At 36.5% G+C, this 21,381-nt stretch overlaps 1 protein-coding gene across 4 annotated transcripts in view; it reads right to left on the reverse strand.

The window, feature by feature from the left end:
* LOC147070707 (interference hedgehog-like) overlaps positions 1–13,924 on the reverse strand; it is a 127,835-nt gene extending 113,911 nt beyond the window's left edge. For all 4 annotated transcript variants that reach the window (XM_085948896.1, XM_085948895.1, XM_085948894.1 and 1 more), the window contains exon 1: positions 13,282–13,924. The gene's annotated coding sequence lies outside the window, so the exon portion shown is untranslated. The remainder of the gene's footprint in view (positions 1–13,281) is intronic.
* Between the last annotated feature and the right edge of the window lie 7,457 nt (positions 13,925–21,381).

A 21,381-nucleotide genomic window follows, 5' to 3' on the forward strand; every position in this document is an offset into this window, starting at 1 on the left:
GAATCATACATGGATCAAGGTAAAACACACACAAGAGAATATGAGACGATATAATGATAATAAAATGAATTTTCCGACTAGCTTTCTTCTGGGTATGCTATCAATACAATCCTTGTCCACCCGAAGAGTGATTGCTCTTTAAAAGCATTTCTTTTTACTTCGTGGGTATATTTTTACAATCCGTATAATATACTGGAAAATATTAATTTTCATGTTCCCACCAATATCAATCGTAACTCTACGGTCTTCATGATACCTCGTCGCAGGACGTATGTGATGTTTCATGATGCTGTGTATCGTGCGATTAACTTATTTGATGGCACCATAAAGGTTGATTTATTTTTGTTCATGTTTGTGGACGTGTTCTATAGGTTAAATTTATAATTGTATTTATCATTTTACTTTAATATTATCTACATAAGCACATACTTTCTTGTTATATTGGTTGTTATTTGTAATTAAGTCGTTTTTATATTATGTATTAAGGCGCATCGGCCAATCGCTGCAATGCCATACTTAATACTCTTTTCTAAATAAATAAATATATTCTTCAATATTTATGAAATCTAGTTAGAGAGACTATGTAAATATTAGAATAAAGATTTTCAGTTAAAATTGGCTGTCTCATTCAAAATCGTCTAAGAATCTAAATGAAATATTATTCGCGTTTAAAATATTATTATGTTTTGGCAGGGTGAAATACGAACCATAAGAGCCATCTCCTCTTTCCGAGGAGTGGCGTCAAGCCAAGATATTCGACACAAAACAAAATAAAAAAAATAATAGTGACAGACGAGTTCATAATATTCCCCAGTTCTCGCAACTTCAAAATCATGATTTAAAAAAGCAAAAAAAGATTCGATAACATTGGATATCCGTTATGTAGTTATTAATACTGTCATAATGACTCAATGTTACAATTGTATATCTGCGAATCGTATCGAATGAATATTTAATGATAGAAAAAATCAGTAATTGAAATACATAATTATATGGCATTGTTCACTGCAATGGATGTTTCAATGCTAGTAAACAATACCACTACAACTGCACGTACCTATGGTGCAACTGTGGAAAGATTTGAATATAAATACCTGATTGTAACACTCTGTTCGCTTGTAAAACAAGTGTATTTTTATGACGGTGATGGTTTTTAGGGGTGTACGTTTCAGGTGCATACTGCGTCAATGACATAGAGCTACTTTACGAGCTGCTTGTTGGCGAATTTACAATCTGCCTGTAAAGTCGCCCAGTGTCATCATCGAACAAGCTAACAAGCCGATTGTAAACAGTCTACCGAGAAAAGTTGAAAGCCGGTCAACTTTACACGCTACACGCCAGCGTGTAGGCCTACTGCGTCCGCGCAGTAGAGCGTAGTAGCGACCTCTCGGTAAAAAACAAACTACGTTATGTCAAAATAGTCGCTGGCTTGTTGGCTTCTCAGCGAATGGAAAGTTTTGTGTGCCATCGTCACAATAGCAGTAGCTGAATCGCCCGCTTTTAAATTCGCCAACATTGAAGTTAAAGTCCCTCCACCAAACCCGCCCCGTACCACCCTCGGTCTTAATCGAGAGTATCACGGGACCCGTCAATTGGTGATGTGAAGCATCTAAGAATTGGCCTGGGAGTGTCCTGGGAGAAGATGCCCAAGACTTAGATTGCTACGCTCAAAGTGAGCTCTGACTGAGTTTACTCTAATGCAAAGTGCCAGGGAGAGAAAAAGCACATGGAAATTACTAAAAAGAAAATGAACCTACTTGTTTTTAAATTCGCCAACAAACAGCTCGTAAAGTAGCTCAATGTCATTGACGCATAAACAATGTTAAAGCCGCATTTACACAGGTCACATTGGATGATCATCCGCGGATAAAATTTATGCGGATATATTTAACCGTCCAAAGTGACCCTTGTAAATGCACCAAAAATGATCATATTATGATATGAACAATGAATGCAGTAGAAACTGTTCTACTGTTTGCTCACTCTGAATGAATCCTAGCGAATGAAACGTCAAATTGAACCGTTTAAATTAAACTCTAAACCACGGATTCACAAACTATGGGTCGCGACTCGCGACCCCATATTGGGTCACCGAGTGTTTTATGTGGGGTTGCCAACTGAAACTTTTTGAACCAAATCGCACCCTTAGTATGACAAGGTACTACAACAAAATTGACATTTTGTGTTAGTGGCCGGAATCCATAATTACGACATACATATTATATTTTCAGGATTATCTACTGATGATTGACTGAGATACTATTTTTTAAGGTTCCAACTGTAATAATTGGATTATTAAGTTGGTGTTACAGATTCTTAAGATAGATAAGTGAATACACCTCCACGCGAAATCAAAAACAAACTGAATTATGGGCGCGGAGAATGTAGTAGCGGGGGGCGAGTTTTAGTTCCAGAAGCGACCGCAGTGACGTAGAAAACTTGATATAAAAGTCGCACTGTATTGTTCCACAAGAAATCGGCGATAACAGAAAATCGCTGTAGACGCACGTACAAGACGTATCTGTCATGCGTATTTAAATAATGTATCAGTCCTTCGTTTAGACTTTTTAGAGATTCTTCGCAATAAACCAAAAGTTTACAAATAACAATTCTAACATCACTCCTAATCGTTTAAGACACATTTTTATTATAAAAAGTTTCAAATTACGTAAATTGACAGATCCGTACACCACGGGAGCGTAAAATGCAACGATTAATATGGGGGCGTTCGTCATTTGAAAACGGAAGTGCGATTACTGCACTGGAGGGGATTGTTAGTTCACATCTTTAACACGTGGACAAGAAGTTCTTGTTCGACATTAGACAACGATATAATAATATCACCTAAGTATCTAGAGAACAGCGTACTAACTGCAGTTTCAATCAATGTCAAATATGTACGGCAAACAAAAGTTAATACAATTATTGTGTGAGCAAAAGATGGCAACACTGCAGACCCGACTAGCTCTTCCTATGAAAAATGACGAGAATATTATTATAATATAACATTAATTTGAATATTAAGGGGCACTTAAAAGAAACGTAAATGCGCGTCGCTAGAACTAAATCATTCGTGTAAATATATTATATTTTTAATACGAACGGACAACGTGACACGATTATTAATATATGGATATTATAAATCACTCTGCTACTGTTTTCACTGCTTTAAAAATGATATACTTACCTAAATAATATACGAGAGTATTAACTTAAATAATAAAGTGCCATGTAAATAGTAAATAGGGTGATTGTGGCACGCACACAAGGGGGAGGTCCACGGGTCCAGACCTCCCACAGAATCGAAAGACAAAATTCTTTAGTAAACGGAATATCACTTACCGCGGCGATGTTAAAATAAATGTTTGCTTTTGATAATGTCGGGCGGTGGATAACGCAGCGCGGACAACACAATCGGACACCGACGGTCTAAATAATAATTAGGCAGAACCACAATGCCCCTTATTTAACTTAATTAAAAAAGGTTATATGTAAATGATTGTACTAAGGTATTACATTTCGCCGTACCTCACCATGAGCTGCATTGGCGGAAAGAGATGGCCGTATAGTATGACCAAAAAATGATGAGCATAAAAACATAGATTTGATATCTATTGATAGGTACCTGCAACTTGATACTTACGAGCACCTACCAGAATTTATATAAATTATACGATATAGTTGTATTTCCAACACCGGGTACCTATTTTGTTCTGTCTTTCCCTTACTTCTATTCCTTGATTAAAGTGTTTTATTTAGACATGATTTGATCTTAATAATATACGCCCTTCCATCACCGATACAACATCGCACGATGAACTCCTAGTTAACGTCGAAACTGTTAATTAAAATTTATTCTTCTTTTCTTTCGACCATGTCCGATCCTAAGGCCCGTTTCAGACGGGACACCGGTGTCGCGCTCGTATATAATAAGGAGGTCTTTGTATTCAAATAAAAGTGTATTTGTATTATGTTTATGAACGCCCCGAGCTAATGAATCAAAGCGTGTATGGTACACTTTTCCGTCGGCCGCTACATTCTCAAGCCGCCTATACACATGTTTTTTATGATCGCAGCCAGTTTTATATTCTAATTTATACCGCGAAATTATGCGATGACTCATTAGCTCTGGGCGTTCATAAACATAATACAAAGTCCCCTTTATTCGAATTCAAAGGCCTCCTTATTATATACGAGCGCGACACCGGTGTCCCGTCTGAAACCGGGGTAATAGTACGGTCATAATATGGGCCTCCACGGAGTTAAGATTTGCATTAACAGATTTTGTTTTTACGAGAAATGGATGTCAGCCACTTGCTCAACCTATTAGCTGCATACTCTGACTCACACACAAATTTATCGAGTCCGGATATTAAAACGTCAAATAAAATCCAATTTAAGGCGATGTAACCATTTTTGGCGCGCTTATCGATTCAATTAACCATCACTGGCCGCTATATCCATATTTGTACAGATTATTTCGATTACATATTTGTTTTATAAATAGTAAATAACCAAACACGACGCGTGGTTTCAGGCATTGTTTAATAATATTTATTTTATAGAAGATGCCGTAAAACAAATAAAGCATTTTTTTTTGTTGTTGAAGCAAACCAAAAATGGTCGCGTCTCTCGAAGAAACCTGTTTTATCGATCATTCCTTTGAAGTCATCAATGGAAATAAATAAGTTGCTGTCAATGTATTTAAACAAACACCAATTTTAGCAAGATACTGTGAACATACATTTAATTTTTTTAATTAATTCCGAATTCATTTGGAGCGTCCATTAATGACGTCACACGATTTATAGCAAGTATGACACCCATTCTCCGTTGATGTTTGACCGACAAGTCAGTGTAGGAATGACCAATTCGTAGGTGTGTGTATGCGTTCTGGCGTCTTCGACTCGAGTCCGAAACGCATGCGGTTTGTTGATAGCAGCACTAGATGTTTTGTTTTCAAACTAAAAAGTCGCATTCGACCAATCTGCTGAGCTCCATTTGGCAACGTGTGTTTTGTGAATAACGATGACGTGACATCGACGTATTCGACACGTTGCAGACGAGACTAGTTTTGAGGTGCGAACTGGCTTATGGCACGACGTCACATATTATGGAGACCGCTATTGGCAATGTCTGCATTTAACAGAGGCGGGTGATAACAGTGTTATAATTTATAAACATACCACATAAGTAGGTAGTTGGATAGTTTTGAAAGAAAATATGACGTTAGTCAGAGCGACACCGAGCGAGAGGAAACGATGCAACAGGCTTCATGTAAGAGCAGTCGGAAATACCTACTAACGGTGACAATAATTAAATTTACCCTATGTATTGTAATCCAAGCGCAGTAGAAGAAATCGCAATTTACGCAATTTTAAGATTAAGTTGTTCCACTATTAGTTTGCTACAAATGAATCTGCAATTCATTAACCAATCCAATCAACTAACCATTAGCCTTAGTAACATTGTTTCAGCCTCACTTTCACATTGGTATTTTACCTCATTCTATCTATATAGCATATACAACTTAGAAGTGACATATAAAAAAATTTATGCCAAATGAAATTTTATTTAAAGAGTTTCTGTTTTGTCCGGGAGGTTTTTACAGAGGTTATTTTCCAAGCGGTATTAGTAGTGTTATCTATCCTAACCAATGCCAATGAATGATTGTCGATGAAACTCAGAAATGGAGAATGACACAAGTTTCAAACGAATAATTAGGTATTGAATGCTTGCTCCAAAAATACCGTATAAATTCTATATCCACGTCAACGAGTGTTCCAATAAAAGATACCAAGTACATACTTTAAGACGTTTGGGTCTATGATAACAATTAATCAATTACCCAACTGCATGGCTAGTTAAACTTCAAACGCATCGTTTGGCACTTAACTGGTATTTATCAAATAAAATACGGATTATCAATAATTTATCCTCTGACAACTTAAACAGTCGACACACTCTTCTTTCCTAAGAATTCTAATAGGTGAACGTAAATAACACTCGACAATTCACATTGTACCTATTTTATAACTTACTGGTGCAATAACTTGGTTTAGTCACAATACTGTCTTCCCACACATAAGCCAGCCGTTCAATGTTGTGTAATCAATCCATTCTATTTTCTCAGTGGTTCCTGCATGCCTATTCTAACATATCACATCCAAAAAGAGCAAATTGTGATAAATATAATATCACTTTACGTCATGGCCCCAATGACATTAATATGGACGAATCATCTGGAAAAGAAAATGACACTCACTTTATTGTCGGGTCTGCCGAATGGCATAATCTGTCCTAACGCCATTACAATAAAGGTGATATTGCTATAAATTCCTGATGCTTTTTGTTGGGTCTGCCGAATGGTTCGGTTCGAAAGGGTTCGCTCAAATGAACATTGACATTAGAAACACTGCTCTAACGCCATTACAATAAAAGTCATATTGCTATAAATTCCCGATGCGTGACATCGCATAATGGAAATTGCGTGACGTCTACCTATACATGCGAATGCGCGAATTTACTTGCTAGCTACTGTATTGAGTGCGTCGTCCATTAATAATGTCATTGCATGGCCCCCACATCTTGAAGCGGGCCCCTAGGCCAGGATCATTGTCGCCCCCCCCCCCTACCTATCACTAGGCTCTACAGAAACGTTTCCCAAATGGCAGTGGCGAAGGGTGGAGGTAAGCTGTTAAGATCCGCCATAAATTGTACACATTAAACTTTGTTAGTCATACGTATTTGTTTTTATTGAACTAATACTACAATTTACAGGTGATGTTGGTTAGTTTTTAAAAAGCAATTAAGCCCTGCCTGGCCAACCCATAATAGTTTTGGTATACTTTGTGCAATATGACAAAATTGTGCACACTTTTTCATTCATACTTATTTGTTTTCGTTGGATTAAGAATACATATTACACATATTGTTGGTACATTTTTTTAAATTCATTAAGCCCTGCCGAAACTGAACTATAACAGATAAAAAAATATTATTCTATCTATAAAATATCCAAAGTTACGCATGATTTAATTGCATAATTTTATATATTTTAGAAACAACTGAGTATTTTTTACTATTATCTATTATGGCATGGTTTTCGCAGCGTTTAATTGAATTTTAAAAACTAACCGACACCATCTGTAAATTGTAGTCTTATTTCAATGAAAACAAATATGTATGACTGACAAAGTTTAGTGTGCACTAATTATGGCGGATCTTAACAGCCTACCTCCACCCTTCGCCACTGCCAAATGGTATAGGCAGGTAAAATTACGGATATTCAGTGTATCTTTAACGATTTTTTGTATTTTTCAATAAATTCATTTGTGTTATGAAGTTTTTGAATATCGACACACAGTATTCAAAATCTGCATCACACCATCACATATTTTAAAATGGTAATATTCTTAAAGTAAAATAGCGCCAGGCGACTTTTTTACCATTAGAGCAAATTTGTGATGTGTGTTTATCTCACTTATAATGTAGACGCGCCACGCGGGGCCCCCCAGAACCCGGGCCCCCAGGCTAGAGCCCTGTCAGCCCCCCCTTGTGGGGGCCATGCTTTACGTAAATTATGTAAATAAGTTAACCGTCTGAACTGTCAAAAAGTGCTATCCTTTATCACCCCTCTCTTGGTTGTGTTAACTTAAAGAGCGAGACAGAGGACGTCAATTTTACATATTTGAGAATTGAGATGCAAGATCTGAATATTTTGAAATATGATTACTGATTATGTCACGGCCCCCGTCTTAATTTGTGGTGCAAATATCGAGTGGCTAGTAGCAGCTAGTAGTAACATAATATTTGTTTTACTGAAATTACATTTTATGCTGCAATCGCAATGGCATGACTAATAAAATTGTAGGTTATGTTGATATATTTGACGTGTCAATACAAAATTTTTGGGTTCGGGTGTATCCGTCAGCACCCGAATTTGACCGACATGTCTACCAACCAAAATGTTTGCCGTAATACGAATTTATCAACTATTGGAGATAAAGGCCGATAACTGCTTTGTGTATAGAATGCCTTCCGTGTTAATTTGGACCAATTAAAATAACGGAGTAACTGTAGTAACAACTGTTAGTTACCTATACCTCAGTTGAGGCACGGTCTACACCTAAAAAGATCGAGGCGATGCGCGGATTGCGGGTCGCGGATGCAAATGACGCATGTCAAACGAAATATAATTTGTCATATAAATCGACATGTTTATAATTATGTCATAATTTGACATGTATCCATTTAATGTTCTGTTTATTGTTCTATCAGTAACAATAATAATATATTCATTGAAATGTTTTTTTTTTTAAGTAAATGGGTAACGTTTTTAGTCATCTTTACACGATTTAAGAATTAATACGCCCGTCGCCATCACGAAACAAATTGACGTGTTTCCAGCTCCACGTTCTCTCTCCGAATGGCAGCGAGTCCAAAATTTCGTCGCGCCTATAGTTGAAAATTATTTGCCGTTTCACTGATGTATCACCTTAAGAATAGACCCGCTGAGTGATTATTTAATGAGTAAAATTAAATTTTCGTGAAGGATAGATAACATTTCACAGTATGAGGTACTGAGGTTTGAACGAACCAGCACAAGTGCACCGGTGACCAGCGAAGAAGACTTCAGCATAGGCAAATGCGACCAGGTCAACAGTTTTTCGAGGACAGAATAATAATATTCCAGCATTTTAAATCTGATCGCTTGATTTAACGTCATATGCCGATGCGTATTTTGCAATCTGGATGCCTAGTAAAAAATGCTAGATCTGGCAAGAAAAATGCTTAGTTGGCAACCTTGCTATTACTAAATATTGCCAACGTTGAATGCGCGTTACGGTTGACGATCGATTGATTGAAAATAACAGATTCTTTAATACGTTTACTCCAGACATCTCCACACTCGAATATTAAACCTTTTTACTACCATACCCTATTCTAAACTATCTTGAAGATTAACTATGTAATATACACTACTTGCAGACATGCATAATCATTAGGTCAACGCCTGCCAATTAATTCACTTGTGACAAGTAACCAGCTCTCAGAATCTCGCTCAAAATAAGCAGACATTACGGTATAGATAGGTAGCCACATCCAGTGTCTGCTCACCTATAAAATTTGCTCCAATTACGATGTTGATCTACCAGTCGCATCCACTCTCGCGCGCTAAGTGAGACCACTTTGTCAGACGCCCAGGAAGTAGCGACGACCTAAATAGCAGGAAATAACTTGGGAAGCTATGCCCATTGCTCGCTTGCTCATGGCTGCTGGGCTAATTAACAATTTATGTTACACCCATAATAACGACATAATGATCATTATGACGGTGACTGATTCAGCGAGGGTTAGGTACATGTAAATTGTAGGTACCTACGTAAAACATTTCACCGTTCAATATGAACATTAATTTAATTTTAACCATTTTGGCAAAATTGATGAATTCAAGAATGAAAACCTAACCTAACCGAACAAATAATCCAGTATATCGGCTATTTTAAAAATTTTGTTTGCTACTGGCTTCCTGTAAAGTGTAAACCGACAAGAACCGTGTTTTATTCAGACATGAATTTTATGTCAGTGCCCTTCCAAGGAAGAAGGCAGTAACTGGCAAAATTTGTGAAATTGTGTTATGAATGCCATCCGCTAGGTAATTTTGAACGCTATATATTCTGTTCACTTTAAAATCAATATTATCACTAAAATACCGTTAAAATCCTTAGCGAAAAAATAGACATCTTATAAAATAATACATTTTTTTTAGCAAGAAGGCAGTAATTGCACCTATCCATTGCAGTAACTGCTTGTTTAGTATTACTTTGTTTGTATTTTAACATCATACTAATAAAATTACCACCGTTTTTTATTAATTCACAGTACTAAAGTTTGAGAAAAAACACATTATGTCATTTATCTCGAAAGTGTGTGAGAGTCAGTTACTGGCTTCTTCCTTATTAGGGAAGTATACGACCCAAAGAGGTTGGACGGTCTTTAATATACGGCCATATATTATACCCGACACAACATTGTGTGATACGGCGAACTGTATACGTACAAGTTTCCGGACACGGTCAATGAGATACAATCAATCGATTAGTCAGGTTAGTGCATACAATTTGTATGTGCAATTTTCACCGAACTTGAGTTATTAATATTAGACGTATTGGACCAAGGCCGTGGCACTGAATTGCGAATTACGACGGTAGTGATAGTTATGGATTATCTTCGAACGCAATGCGGTAACCTGTTCGCAATAAATAAAGATTTTCGATTGCATATTACGTTCAAACTATTACCATTTTTATTTCAATGTGCAACAATCATCATTTTTCTACAAACAGTTTACCATGTTATGGCATTCGGAGTATGAGCAATAACTAGAGGCCATCCAAGGACTGAAACCGTATGCGGTTTAAATCCGTGTGCCATACTAAACTTATGATTTTTGTTTATGAAAATATATTTTCACTAAATTTGTAAGTGTATGGTATAAACAAACGGATACGATCAGATGCTTATAATATACTTTGTGAAAAATATTTCCATGAACAGAAGAGAAAAGCTTAGTATGGCACACGTTTCGAATCCGCATACGGTTTCAGTCCATGGATGCCCTACTAGTAATTTTCTCCTTGTCTGTCACAGATCTAAACAGGGAATTGAGTGCTGAGCACAAACCAGTCTCTTAAGCTAGGTTGTTCATCTTTTAGCTAACAAGAGCGCACACAGGGGAAGTTTTATTATTATTCTTCTTTTACCTCATGACTGAGGATCGTGACCCGCATGATTTGGCTGTCGAACAGCTATATAAACGGGTTATCCCCACTTCCCCCGGCATTATGGCCACTAGAATACCGGTGGCACTCATACATTGATATAACTATCTATGGCATACAATATTTGCTTTAATAATCCGGCATGTGGCTATGGGAAATGTACCCGGAAAAGTGTGGTATTCCGCAGTACCTGGACATGTTCGATTTTTTAACGCCACCTTTTCACGTCGCATTAAATATCATTAAAAATAGACCCCCCCCCCCCCCCCCCCAACCGTTTTGGTGTGCCTAGGTGCACCACATTGATGTGGACCCTAGATACAATATAATAGTATGGTGAAACACATTATTGTTTTTTTTATCTTTTCAGATACATTAAGTTTAGTTAGATACTATGCAATTGATGAAAATCCATCCGGCGATCGACGCGTTGGACATAGGTACCAAACCTATATTTGTGTTGAACATACATAATTTGAAAACATCTCATGCATATATGCATATACACACACTAGAAAAAATCTTTTTGTAGAATAAATCGTCACTGTTCTGGCAGAAGACACTAATTCGAAAAATGACATATTGAGTTAGTTATACCAAAATGTTCCTTATTTCAAACTTTACCTTAATTTATTTTAAAGTCATCCTTTTTAGGATTACTTAATAAACTCACATGATAGACCATTTCAAACATTTTAACAACTTCAAAGTCAAATTACTTAAAATTAGTATTCTCCAGTTAGTGTGTTCTGCCAGAACAGAGACGAAATACACCTGACGGGACTTGAATCTGTATCCTTTGGATTTGCGCCAGTGCTTCCCCAATGAAGCTACGGGCATCCTACTTAATTACGACGATCTTAACTATTAGTTGTTACATGAAATGCTTATCGAATTGCGTTATTATGTATGTTCAATATATAGAATGTTACATTCTCAAATCTTGTGTCTTATTCGTTGAATAAAAGAATACTATATTTGTATATGTATTGTGTTTTACTTTAATTCTTTCCGAGAAGAATTATTAATATCAAACACTACATAATATTGAATTGTGACATTAGGCACTGAAATTACCATAACTTTTAAACTTTTGCGTTCCAACTTGATCAATAAATAACAGGCCGCGAGACATAATGATGGTATCGGGTAAAAATTTCAGAAGTGAAATAATATTATAATGAAGCCGTCATAAATAGTTGCATTTGTGAACAGCATCATTAAAATGTTTGAGTATCACAATCTCGGTATGGGATCGACAATAAAAGGAGATTTGGCAACAAAAAAAATGTGCAAGCGGGTTGGGGCGAGTTATGTACCTGTCGAAGCCACATCCCGCCACGGATAAAATGTGCTGGGTGCGCGAATTAGCAGTGGCGTCCATACGCACACACAGAAAAATGCTTTTATCTGTCTAATCGACAAAATATCCATAATATAATAATTTATTATTGATTTATAGCGGAAGGGGGGGGGGGGTTACAACCTGCTGCGATCTATTGCCACCGAAGGTTTTTGGCGCCAATAGTTATTTAGATAAAACATCATTTTCCATTCCCTTACGATATTCTCTTACATTCCCTGACGGCCTAAAATATAGTAAGTACATACCCAACTTTAACATGAAACATTAACCATCTCGCTTGTACAGTTTTATTATACGTAAATCAAAACTAAGCAAAATTGTGCCGCAGGCGACATTTTTTAGATAAAGAAAGTTAACTTCATGAGAAAAGCTAATGAAAATATACGCCTCTTTACTAGATTTCGAGAGGAAATAAGATAAAAATATAATAATAGATTGCCCCTAATCTAATAATAGATACCCACGATGGCCGTGCGGCTAAAGCATCTGCCTATAACGTCGTGGGTCCCAGGTTCGAATCCTGGGTCTGGCAAGTAAAACTCCACTCTGAGGAGGCCCATATATTATGATCTACTATAATACGTCGCCCTAAACAACGCGTGACCTGCCTGCCCACACGACACGTCACTGTGTGTGATTAATAATTTAGTGGTGCGATTTCTCTAATATTCCGAAGCGATAGTAAAATATTTCGTATCGAGTAAATCCATTAATTAAATACAAGGTGTCTGCAAGACCTAGCGAGACAGACTGGCGAGAGCCAGCTGGCTCAGCTAGTTAAATATACCTAACTAGCTATCTAAAATTCTATAGTCAATTAGTAAACGCGAATCTGTTTCACCAGGGAATATCTAGTTCAATAATGAATGATTCATTTGAAATCGTCGTGATAATGTCTGATTCAATAGTGGAAAAAGGTAATTAATAATAACCAAAATAAAGTCATGGCAGTGATTGTTGGGATATAGTTCAACAATTTGTTAATGTGTTGTTATTTGTTTTGTTTTATTATGAAGAATATCCTGAGACGCCAATGCTCCATAATACTGCAACCTTACTCCTCGAGGAGAATAACAAAACACGTTCTTCACAAGACACAAACAAAAAACAAAAAAACAAAAAATAACTCACCTCGTTGGAACAATCTTTGCCAGCGGCAAGTTCTTCTTTCTATCTGTATAGTTAACGATCCTGCTTCAAAAGGATAATAAATTCGTTAACTAATATCAGGAACAAGCACTGTTTATTATTTGTATCCTTTAAAAGTTTAAAACACACAATAATTAATTATATATTACACAGATAATAAAATAAATATTGTTCTACGTTTGTCAACAACAAAGTTTTACAATCGCTACTCTCACTTTTTTACGAGTTCTAAAGCACGTAAGATAAAATAAATATCTACGTTTTTTATTATTAGTGAAACAAATTAATGATAATCACGGGTTCACAGATTATTATAAAATATTGAACTTGTAAGATGGCAAACTATTCATGCCGGCCGCATTCCAACAACAACTTATCCGGTTTCCGAAGTCACAAAAAGTCAAACCCAATAATATAATAAAGTTTTAGCAAGAAACACGAACAAAAAGACGTTTAATTAAGTCAATATCACTTGATTCCTGTCACTAATAAACTACTGCAGGGATTGTTTTGTAATTTAGTAAATATTTATAAACGCGCCCGGTAAACTCGGCTGTCAAAAATGATTCTTTAGTATGACGAAACTTCGAATCGCGTCCTACCGAACTGAGCTCGGTTCGCCGACTGGCGTCTTTCTACAGCCGCCATGTTGGACGCATTCCTTGGAATGCTGTTACATTTGTCTCGCTCTTGCAAGACGTTGTTATCAAGGTGCGACGGTGATGAAGCGAGGCGAGACCGGCTGGGGACCGTCGAGGCGCTTGTTCCGATCAAGAAAACGGACTTCACGGGAAGTAGGGCTGCAAACCAATAAATTATTTATTTTTTTTTTGAAAAAAAAAATAGTAAAAACTTTGGCAGTCAAATGAGATAAAGAAACATCGGTTAAACATGGTATCAGGACAGCATTTTAATGTTCTTATTAATCACATAATTTAGTGGTATTAAGTCTTTCAGCTCTAAAGACGCGCTAGGCGCGTAACGATTACGTGGCCATTAGATATAATTAGCATGCTATTTAAATTTGGCAATGATTAGTATTATGCTGTTTTCTTCGGGCGATAACAAAATATAGATCGTTTTTCCCGTATTGCTATGGTTTACCATGTAAAAAATGGACGAAAGATGTAAACATACAAGCAATCCAATATGATGCTCGAACAAGAAATATCAAAAGGTATTTTAGGAATGCTATAAAAAGAACAAACATTTTTAAAATGACATAAATAAAGGAAGAAGAAAAAATCTGTTGATACAAACCGCCACTCTGTGGATGCCCATATATTATAATTTATATTATAATTTTCTGAGAATCAAACAAAGTCAATTTTTTAAAAATGTATCCCAAGAGCGCATTAAAACATAATAAAAAGTTGGATTATCTATTTAAAAATGAATTATTTGTAATAAAGACAATAATTAAAAAGTATTTAACTACAATGACAACCCAAAAATTTAATAAATAATATTTTGCACTCTTTATAAAAAAAATATATTTCGTAAGAAAGTTACCAAATCGAAACGTCAAAATAGGATGACATCTTATTTATTTAAAATCAATGCATTGAATATTGTTTCAATAACAAATATCGATTCAACCACATTGCAAACGTCAAAAATATGTTAGATGACCACCAAGGATCAGTCCAGCTCCAAATAAAATTGTTGTTAGGTCGATTGGTTAGTTTTGTGATAATCGAGTTGCACGATTGAATCCAATATTATGCATTATTTGTATGTATACCTACCCGGTTAATACGGGTAACATTGCCCACTACAAGCAAAATCCAAACATATTTGTGATGTCTAAAGGCAATTCAAAATAGTGTTTTCCCCTAGGGACGGTATATTACATGAAAGAATTGTGAAGCAGGCAGGTTACATAAAAAAAGTATGGTGAGGTAGGCTGCTAATCAATGTGCGGGCAAAATTAACGTTACATTATTAATTATATGGGTACGTTATAATGACCAAAGTAAATCCTCCGTCGCTATTTCTCGTAAGTTGTCGGCTATTGTTGGCCTACTTCATTCAGTTGTATGAGAAAGCCGATTTCTTGCCTCTTTTTTTATTTAATACCTCTGTGGTTTTCCCTTTACAACAACTTAGCAACCGCGTGACGAATTATTGCACTATAGACTAATATACTTATTAATTGCACTAAAAGGTGTAATAGGTATTATCCTTTTGAATTGTGCTATTTAGTTACGTCAGTTTGGTAAAGTATTCGTTTGATGACGACAGCATACGTCCATTCAACCGCACCTCGAATGCCTCAATTTCCCGTGCTATTTTTTTAAAATATTTTGTATTATTATATTAATTCCATGTACGAAATGAAAAAAGAGATATTTATAATCTCATTACTTTTCAGGAAAGCCAAAATATGATTGAATTTTAAACTATTGCGAATATATATACGAATATTGTAACTGCGGGAAATTTACTGATTTTTCTGCTTTATCCAACATATCATTTTATTCATTTTTTTTTTAATTTTCAGACAACTTCTCTCATATCGCAGATAGGATAATAATTGGTATGCAATATAAAAAAAATATTTGTCGCAGCCCTGCACCGTGAATCAGCGATGTTCGGGCGCCTGCATCCGATCTCTGAAATATTTCCACCTATCTTTTGTTCGGTCGTATTCGGCCGGCTTCGGTCACTCTCAGTCAATTTCGGTCATCTTATTTGCGGTTAATAACACGTAACAACACTGAAGGGACTAAAGACACCTGCACACCTGCCCAAACCAATTTAGACACATCAAATCAGACAAACACACACGAGCACAACCAAATCAATTACACGCATACCATCGTAAATTATCAAAAAGCTTTAGGTAGGTAATGAATGAGATATAGTAGGATTTAGGCCTCTAGACTAGATGGCTGAATAGACAATTTAATTACCTACCTAATTAAAAATAAACTCTTACAATATCATAATAATATGACACATCATCGTTATAGATGAGGACAATTGTATAATTTATATACGGACATATTAGCCGGGTCGCACATCTAAACTTGCCATGGCCCCCACATCCTGAAGCGAGCCCCTAGGTCAGGATCTTTGTCGGTCCCCCCTTCCTATCGCTGGCGTAAAAACAGACGCTCTACAGAAACGTTTCCCAAATGGTGTTCCAGGTAAAATTAAGGGTATTCAGTGTATTTTTAACGATGTTTTCTTCTTTTTTCACATTAGACCTAATTTGTGATGTGTTTATCTGACTTATATGGTAGACGCGCCACGCGGGCCCCCCCAGAGCCCTGTCAGCCCTCCCCCCCCCTTGTGGGGGCCATGCTCGACTGCAAGACGTCGAATATGTCGATGTGCTTTTGTTGGTATTCACAAAACACATGTAATTTAATTCACCCCCCCCCCCCCCCCAATAAATATTATTGACTTTGGCGTAAGGCGCAAGGCGCAAGCTGTAAGATACATTTATTAATAATATGTAGGTATCCAATAAAACTACAATGAGATATTCTTATCTTATAAAATTGAATTTCAACAACTTAGCGCGGCGAAATGAATCGGAGTGACGCACCTTTTTGAAAAATTGGGTGGGGTCATCTTATATTCGACCTCTGCTCCGCAATGTTCTGACTAACGATCAACACAACATAACCGTGACTTGACTCCATTATTCTGTTGACATTCTACAATCGTGGGAACACGGAGATAAGAGACGACTCTAATCATCTCATGAAATGATATCAAGAACCGTGTAGTTGTCACAAAAATGTTGTCAGCGTTGCCAATTTGACGATTTTGTTGCTAAATCTAGCATTCTTGAATAGTCACCTAACTTGCAAAAATCGCATCTGGCGTATCGCAAAACAAGTTATCACAAAAAGGCTAGCATATTACACCTATTTGCATGAAAATCGGATAAATTGTACGTATTACAATTTTCCGTAAGCTGCTGTACTGGAGAAAGATGACTGTATGGCATTGAGATCAAAAAATTATGCCTTGTTCATTATCAGAACATTAATTTGATATTACTTGATATAAAATATTTGATAATAACTCTCTCATTATTATAACTAGATATCTTATAGATACCGTTTGATACTTATAAGCACCTGCCAGAAAATTTTAATATAAATATTATACTTATTTCTATAATGATATAAAATATTTGATAATAACTCTCTCATTATTATTAACTAGATATCTTATAGATACCGTTTGATACTTATAAGCACCTGCCAGAAAATTTTAATATAAATATTATACTTATTTCTAATTTATTTTCCTACCTATTGTCTTCTAGCTTCCTCTTGTATACGTATTACGTATTTTAAGTATGTTATTTAGACATGCATTTTATCTCAATGCTATACGGCCATCGGTTTCCTATACAACAGCTCATGGTTAACTGTGGTACGGTCATTTGCATAGGTACATTTTTCCGGATACTTGAAACCCATCACACACACACCATCTTTCCACGATGGTGAAACCAAGGGGATAAGGCACCCCCTACATTATAATCACTTGTAGGCGCGACCGGAGTCAGCATTACATCAGAGATCAATGGGCACTGGCAATTTGGGCATGGATAATGTGTCTGGGAAATTGCGGGGTCAGCAACGAGCGAGGAAGAAAATCAACTTTTGTAATTATATCCAAAAAATATTGGACATATGTGACGCTAAAAAACAAACGTAGCCATCTCCATCACAAGTGAAACTGAGTAAATCAACTTTTTTGTTTTTGTGGTTAATTTGAACCCGTAAGTTAATAATTTCCTAATTTATGATTATATTTTATTTAAAAGATACGATTTAAACAATGCTCAATAATCGCGAATCTTTAACAAACAAGATATTTACGATTTTATGTTGGAGATGGCTATGTTTGTTTTGTATCATCTGGATTTGACTAGGTTTGAAATAAATACTATTGGAGATGGACAGTTTTGTTTTGTATTCGATTGGTTTGTTTTGTATTCTAACAAACAGGGTTGTGTTAAAATGGGTGCCGGACGAAATCCCGAATGCTGAAATCCCGAATGCCGACATCCCGAAAGCCGAAATCCCGAAAGCCAAAATCCCGAATGGCCGGAATCCCGAAAAATAAAAAAATATAAACAGTATTAATTTTCAACCAGCGGTTCCCCAATAGGCGGCGCTTTTTCTTGGGTGTGTAATTTAACAAAATAATTAAAATAGTTATATAAAAACTGTTATTAATTATGGAATGAAGCAACAAAATAATTTTCAACCAGCGGCACCCCAAAAGGCGGCGCTTTTTCTCGATTGTATAATTTATCTTGATAATTAAAATAGTAGTATTAAAAACTATTATTAATTATGGAATGAAGCAAAAAAATAATTTTCAACCAGCGGTACCCCAATAGGCGGCTCTTTTTCTATTTCTTGGCATCTTAGAAGATGCTAACTGTCGTAAAACGTTTGAAAATCAAAATTTACTTACCGTTTTTCAGTCTTCTTTGAACGTTTAATGGTATAATTTGATCTGGTAAACTTTCGTGCATTCTCTGGAGACACTATTTCAAACTTTATTTGGATTATTTTCCATTCTTTGACAATTATTTCGCTTAAAAACTTGAAGAGCACATCTTATATACAGAGAAAACTTTTTGCTGATGGGAGCCATATTGATAAAATGCCACGACATGATTGGCCATTCTGAAAAAGTGCTACGTCGTGATTGGCTAAGACGAATGTGACCACGTTTGATATAAAAAGTCAATGGAGATGAATAAGTTTGAAAAAAATCACAACTTTTATTTTGATTTTTTAAGCAGAAAATAAGGAGATAGGCATGTCTGAAGTGAATATTATTATATAAAACATCACAAGCAGTCATACCAACCAAAAATCTCAAAAAAGTCAGTGACTGGAGATGGCCACGTTTGTTTTTTAACGTCACATATATAACTTGAAAACACCTCAGACATAGGGATACCCACTAGAAAAAATCATATTTGAAAAATTACGATGCTCGACGGGATTTGAACCCGTATAACCACTTGTATCGCGCCAACTGTGCATTAAGCAATTATGCTACGAGCCTCCTATCTAATTACAACAATTTAAACTAGTAGGTCATACAAGAAATGCTCATCAAATTCGTATTTTTTTATCGTATTTTTTTCAAATATGATTTTGTCTAGTGGGTAGGTATATATAGAGATACCTATGTCTGAGGTCTTTTCAAGTTATGTATGTTCAATATTATGGAATCTTACATTCTCAAAAACTTGTGAATTATTCGTTGAATAAATTAAATTATTTGACAACACTGAGCACTAGCATTGAAATTATTTACAGTTTCGTCTCACGGCCTGACTATATAGTGGGCCCTGGACTGTCATTGGACATGATCCCCTGCTGTAGTGTTACAAAGAAAGAAATAAGTAAACAGTCGATAGGTACCATGGTATTTGCTGAATAATAGTAGGTAGGTACGTTCGTAGTGAGTAATGTTATATTTCCTGTATTAAAATATACCTACCTGTTGTTTTTCAGGAATTTAGCACTATTCCCGTCAACTGCCAATCTGAATACTTTGCTGAACTATAAATACCCACTTTTGAGATTCTTTCTACTTACTGCTGACGAGTAAGATAAAATAATAGATTGTTTTGAAAAAAAATCTAAAATACTTCAACCTGTCAGATGACTGTGGTTATTTTAAAACAACTTCAAAAAAACCGTGGCAGGTATTTCAGAATACTAATATGATGGCATCCGAAAATGGTTTCGCAGGTAGAATCCACTAATAATATAATAATGTTTTTTTTTTGTTGTTTATATTATATTCGTGGTATTGAGATGTGGGAGGAAAAGAATTGAGATGAAGAGACATTTTGGGTATTATGGGTGTTGAATGTTGAGACATTGTATTGTAATTTGACATTTATTACTATTTTCGACTCACCGCGATACAACAAAGCCTGCAGCTGATATATTTTATTGCCATAAAAGGTTAAAACAAATTCATCTTCTGTGGGTATCCCAATAAATTAATAAAAACTTAAAGATGACCAGTGGTGTAGCTAGGAAATTTCAGCCCCTTCAGAGATTTGTAAGCCTTCCTTTCAATTTTATTCAGATTTACGATGGTGCGAAAAGTATTAAATTTCTGTTCACGTCGGCAGGTTAGGTACCTCAGCGTTTTTTGTAGTATCAGCTGACCAGGGAACTCAGAAATAATGGGAAATGGAAATATCTAACGGGTAAGCAGAAGCAGGCAACCAATCTCGAGTATGGCAGAATACGGGATAAATTTAAACACGTGTCAAGAATACGTCATACGTCTAATACTGACAACTGCTCTCGGTTTATGCATTGACGCTCATTTAATATTGGTGTGTTACACAGATTATCTGTATTAATGGCACCCAACTCGAGCAAGTCAGCAGCTACGTCTATGGGCACCTGCTGTCCGAGATAATAAAGAAGAATAAATTGCTCGAAGAACGAAGCTGGGATGGAGTGCTTTCGGACCTCTGAATGGTATCTTTAAGAGTGACCTACCATTATGTATTAAGCGTAGGGTGTTCAACCAATGTGTGCTACCCGTGCTCACGTATGGCTGCGAGACGTGGGCCCTCAACACGAGAGACGTCCAAAGGCTAAGAGTCGCACAGCGAGGCATGGAGAGGTGTATGTTGGGCATCACGCGAAAGGACCGTAAGAGAAACGAATGGGTTAGGAAGCAGACAGGAGTACGCGATGTAATAGACGTTGCCAAACAGCTGAAATGGAGATGGGCGGGGCATATTGCTCGCTGAAAGGACGGCCGCTGGACAAATGCTGTCATCCAGTGGTACCCAAGGGGCAAGAAACGGCCACAGGGTCGCCCTAAAAGCCGCTGGATTGACGAACTGGTAAAGTTGGGGGGAAATACGTGGCAGCGAATAACACAGGACCGAGAGAGTTGGAAGAAGCTTGGGGAGGCATTCATCCAGCAGTGGATTGACCCCGGCTGATGATGATGATGACACAGACTATTGCACGTCCATAAGCGTGGTTCATTTTCGTAGGACACATTATAATAGGTATACATACGAATTCGTCGACATTGCAAGGGCGA

Source organism: Rhyacophila brunnea, unplaced genomic scaffold (assembly GCF_057557595.1).
Source record: "Rhyacophila brunnea isolate RB1 unplaced genomic scaffold, BYU_Rbru_1.0 scaffold_21, whole genome shotgun sequence".
In the NCBI taxonomy this organism is placed as follows: domain Eukaryota; kingdom Metazoa; phylum Arthropoda; class Insecta; order Trichoptera; family Rhyacophilidae; genus Rhyacophila; species Rhyacophila brunnea.